The sequence below is a fragment of the Schistocerca americana genome, chromosome 2 (genome assembly GCF_021461395.2).
Source record: "Schistocerca americana isolate TAMUIC-IGC-003095 chromosome 2, iqSchAmer2.1, whole genome shotgun sequence".
Taxonomy (NCBI): Eukaryota; Metazoa; Arthropoda; class Insecta; order Orthoptera; family Acrididae; genus Schistocerca; species Schistocerca americana.
Genome location: NC_060120.1, coordinates 1019980933 through 1019985808, shown reverse-complemented (window position 1 = coordinate 1019985808; position 4876 = coordinate 1019980933). Strand labels below are relative to the sequence as shown.

The 4876-nt window shown below is 40.6% G+C and overlaps 1 non-coding gene across 1 annotated transcript; it reads left to right on the top strand.

Annotated features, from left to right (window-relative positions):
* Positions 1 to 3808: 3808 nt before the first annotated feature.
* Trnah-gug lies at positions 3809 to 3880 on the top strand. The gene has a single exon. It is a non-coding gene; the product is annotated as a tRNA-His (tRNA).
* Positions 3881 to 4876: the final 996 nt, after the last annotated feature.

The following is a 4876-nucleotide window of genomic DNA, read 5'->3' as shown; positions in this document are numbered from 1 at the left end:
TACACAACGCTTGTCCGTCCTCTTTTAGAATACTGCTGGCGCGGTGTGGGATCCTTACCAGATAGGACTGACGAAGTACATCGAAAAAGTTCAAAGAAAGGCAGCACGTTTTGTATTATCGCGAAATATGGGAGAGAGTGCCACAGAAATGATACACGATTTGGGCTGGACATCATTAAAAGAAAGGCGTTTTTCGTTGCGACGGAATCTTCTCACAAAATTCTAATTGCCAACTTCCTCCTCCGAATGCGAAAATATTTTGTTGACACTGACCTACATAGGGAGAAACGATCACCACGATAAAATAAGGGAAATCAGAGCTCGTACGGAAAGATATAGGTGTTCGTTCTTTCCGCGCGCTATACGACATTGGAATAGTAGAGAATTTTGAAGGTGGTTCGATGAAACCTCTGCCAGGCACATAAATGTGATTTGCACAGTATCGATGTAGATGTAGATGTAGACTCCCTTCCTGCACGTCTCGCAGCGGTCTACGCTGTAAAAGGTGGTTATCCAGGGTTTTCACAGGTGGTCGCTTTAATGTGTATTTGTGAGAGCAGCTCTCACAAAAGTAGATAAATTAATTCGCTGTCTGCGAATTCCTTGACATCGCCTGTGTTAAGTATAAATTTACTACCCAGTGGTGACCTAATACAGCTGATGGCAAGGAATCCGCAGACAGCGAATTAATTTCGGAGTATTACGTACAACTGTGGATCCTCAACACTGTTCTTGAGACATGCATATAAGCAAAATGTAACTGCAGTTAGCATAGCTGTTCCGCTAACGTTCTCTGGGTATTTTTATATTCTCCCAAATCCAGAGTGGGGATTTTACCCACTCTGGATTTTTTCACTGCTTACAACCATGCACAGTAACCGTACCAACCGCCGCCGTTGAACACGATATAACGTGACCTCTTTGCAGAGGATGCTACGAGGATACGTACACAATCGCCGCCTAGTTTATCGATTGATGCGCGGGGGTAGGGGGGAGTGGAAAACAATCCCGCCTATTTCTCGCTGGGCAGTTAGGACACTGGTCCGCCCCTGGTAGCTGAGTGGCCAGCACGACGGAATCTCATACCTAACGGCCCGGCTTCGACTCCCGGCTTGGTCGGAAATTTTCTCCGCTCGGGAAATGAGTGTTTCATCCCCATCGACACGCAAGTCGCCGAAGAGGCGTCAACTCGAAAGACTGGCACCAGATGAACGGTCTACCCGACGGGAGGCCCCAGCCACACGGCATTTACATTCCAGTGCCTGCTACAATCAGGGGCGGGTCCAAGGGCGGGGGGGGGGGGGGGGGGGGGGGGCAGTGGGGGCAATTGCCCGCCCCCCCCCCCTGGTGAGTGACCGATCTTTTTTTTTTTCCGACTGCTATAAGGGCTGGTTACATCGGCCTATCTAGTATGTTTTACTTGAAGTCGAAGATGTAAACAATGGCACGCAGTTTGATGTAACAATTCAAATAGTGACCTTCAAACCTCTTCCATTTAGCGAATAAACTACAGAAGAAACAACTATACTTACGAATAAAATGATAATATTCGCTAAGGCATGAGTGATCTGTGTCCCTTTTTTAGCACTTTCCCCGCAGTGTGTATGTAAGATTTTGTTTCTAGTGGCAATTTGCAAAGAGATGGTGTTAATTAAGCGATGAACACCGAAGGAATACTTGAAAATACTCTCATTAGTTGCAAATAGTGAGAACCTTACGACAGTCCCTTTTATTCTGCAATTGCACGTTTTCGATTTGGATGAACGCTTGTCCCTTTCTTCTCACTTTTGATGCGGAATGTGAACAAACAATAATTAGCCAAATGTAATAATGCACACGAAAATTACGTCTGTGGATTCATTCACAATCCATTCCCTCATACGGTAAGAATATAAATGTTACGGTCAGCAGAGTCAAACAGATACTGAAATCTAGAAAACTCAGATTCATTTCTCTTTCTCCAAAGTGCAGAGGGAAATTCAGCCAAAGACTGAGGAAGATGCGTTTTCCCCATCAATATAATTTATTCTGAGGTACTAACCGTATGCTTCTATCGCAATCTGAAAAAAAGCATGAATTTCATAACAGTGTTAGAACTAGAGTTGTGGCTTTGCTATAAACTGTTTGCTTATTTCGGAAGTCAAATCTTGAAGAAACAAACTGGTGTTTGCAAATAGCCAAGGAAACTGCCGGAGTAGAGGGAAGAATCTGCTTATTTAAGAACATCGATGAATGAAAACCGCCTCCTTGATCTTGCACTTATGCATATTCATTACCAGATTCCTGTAGACGTAGATAAAGTAATTACAAGATTTTCAAAAAGTGGGTGTAAAGGGAGATTAGAATTTAATATTTAAGAACAGTATTGTGAATATACATATTTAATATTAAATTTCATTTTATTTATACTTTTTAATTTTTATTTTATTTCTTTTTTTTTACACGAAGAAAGAAAGAAATTTCTCATTGTTAGTATTTACATTCGTGAGAAAAAACAGCTTCTTATGAGCATAAAATGACGTAATTAACAATATAAGATGATTTCCTGAACACAGTCAAATACCCTATTATAACTTTTCGCAGTCGTATCGTCATTGCTGCGTATAAACACATGCTCGAATTCGATGGCAACATTCTGTCAAATGAAAGCAATTGGTGAACTAATTTCGAAGATTAAGAATGGAAACAAATGAACATTAGCATTTTTATAGATTATTTTACATTAGCAGACAAACACAGAGTTTTTCAAGTGCACGTGTCGTCTTTGAAGAATATGTTTTAGGTAATGCAGTAATTTATTTCATTAAACACACTTAACACATATCGATACACATTTAAACTAAAAACAATATATATATATATATATATATATATATATATATATATATATATATATATATAACTAAAATTACATTCACTCATCTCATTCAGTCACTCACATCACTCATATCAACATTAGTATTATCACATGCCTCCTAAAGAAAATAATTCTGTTCAGTTCTCTGCCTCCTCTAGTGTGTATATGCCTCAATAGCAACTCCTCTTACAACCAAATATCTAATTAGCTATTGGATGGTTCATATTGCTTTCTAGACTTACCTGCGTTCATTAGATTGTAAGTATCTGTATAACTTCAATGTAGGCTCATCATAACTGTATATCATATCTTCTTCTCATTAGCTAACACTTTACTGTAAGTACTTTTTCAAATGTCTGTGTGGATGTAGACCTCTGGGTTTATGTGTTAATGGATATTCTAATGAATAACAGCCAGGGTGTGGAATATTTGCAATTCGGTATGGTCCAGAGTATAAGACCCGCCACTTCCTGTTTAAATGTTTCCGTTTTGTGGGTTTACGATCCTGGAGCCGCCCCTGGCTACAATGGTACGGCGTGTTGTACTTTTTTAGTAGATAATGTTGCAATGTTGGCAGCAAGCGGAAACATTCCGTAGCGACCCGAAGTTGCACCGATTAGTTAGCTCCCACAAGGGGACCAGGTTATATTATGCGAATTCACGCAGAGTAAGCTCCGCGCGGTAGTTACTGAGAGCGGATGGAGTTGGTGCAACGTGACTTCTTACGATGGTGGGGTACAGAAGTTTCACGAATACGAGGGACTGCCAACTGACAGATCGCAAGTTTTGCCGCTTAAGCCTGCGCGAAGTACGAGCAACCGTAAAGAGGTTTCGACTTCAGCTGACGCGCGAGAGAGCGGAAGTGACGCTGCTATGCGGAACCCGACGGGGCAGCCTGCGGCCGCAGCCAAGTGAAAGCTACTCCACAACTCTGTAAACTTAAGTCTGTCCGCCGTGATAGTCTAGTGGTTAGGACATTGCGTTGTGGCCGCAAGAACCCAGGTTCGAATCCTGGTCACGGCATACGACTTATTTTTCTTCGATTTCCTGACAGGACAGTGACGCCTGCTAAGACTTTCAAGAACTGTATTCAACGAGTCCGTAACGGTTTCTCATTTTACACATGCACAATTTAAGGTACATATTCTATGAATGAAATTCCGTCAACTATCTGTATGTCGATATTTTTATTTACCTATAGGAACGAGTATTTCAGAGTGAAAGCTGCGTTTTTACTGTTCACAAAATGCAACTGAGTATCTTCATCCTGACGTGGTGAAGAAATTATACCTGATTTTTCTGCAAATCTGACTCACTATTAGACGTTGGCGAAAAGGAAGGTTCAACGTTTCGTCGACGAAGTGCTCATTAGGGGTGTAGCACAAGCGACTGACTTCAACCGATTCCTTTGCTCCAAGGAAGAGCCAAATTACGTTGTGCATATAACAGTGCAAATGAATATAAATGAGGCAAGAAGAGAGTGGGAATCGTTCTGAGATTCGCCAGAAGTGATGCGACGAAACCGTTTATGGGGACTTGATCTTGTTCTCGCGAATACAGGTCCAATGTTTTATTCAGTGCAGCATTAATTTTATTCTCCAGATGTACTTTAAGGAATGTGCATAATGAAACATGGGGAACTCTGCGCAAAACGAGGTAGCGCGTATGTGTGTTCGCAGAAATTTATCCAAGAGAGGGCGAGATTCTAAAACAGTCATTTTTTTATATGTGATTCAATGAGTATGAGAATATATTATGCTACAAGAACTAAATTTAACAAGAAGTACATGTAACTTATTGTGTCTCAAACTACTTACAGATATCCACTCAACATTTTAAAGGCATTACTTCGGTACATAAAGAGTAAGCACGTTTCATTACAATGTTCACATAACATAATTTTATAATATTAATATTAGTAGTATCGCCACTTTTGTGATTCAGTGATCTGAAACTCTATGCATCATATGATTAAAGCCAGGGCATTCTAAAAGTTGTTCGCAATTTTGATCATAGCTA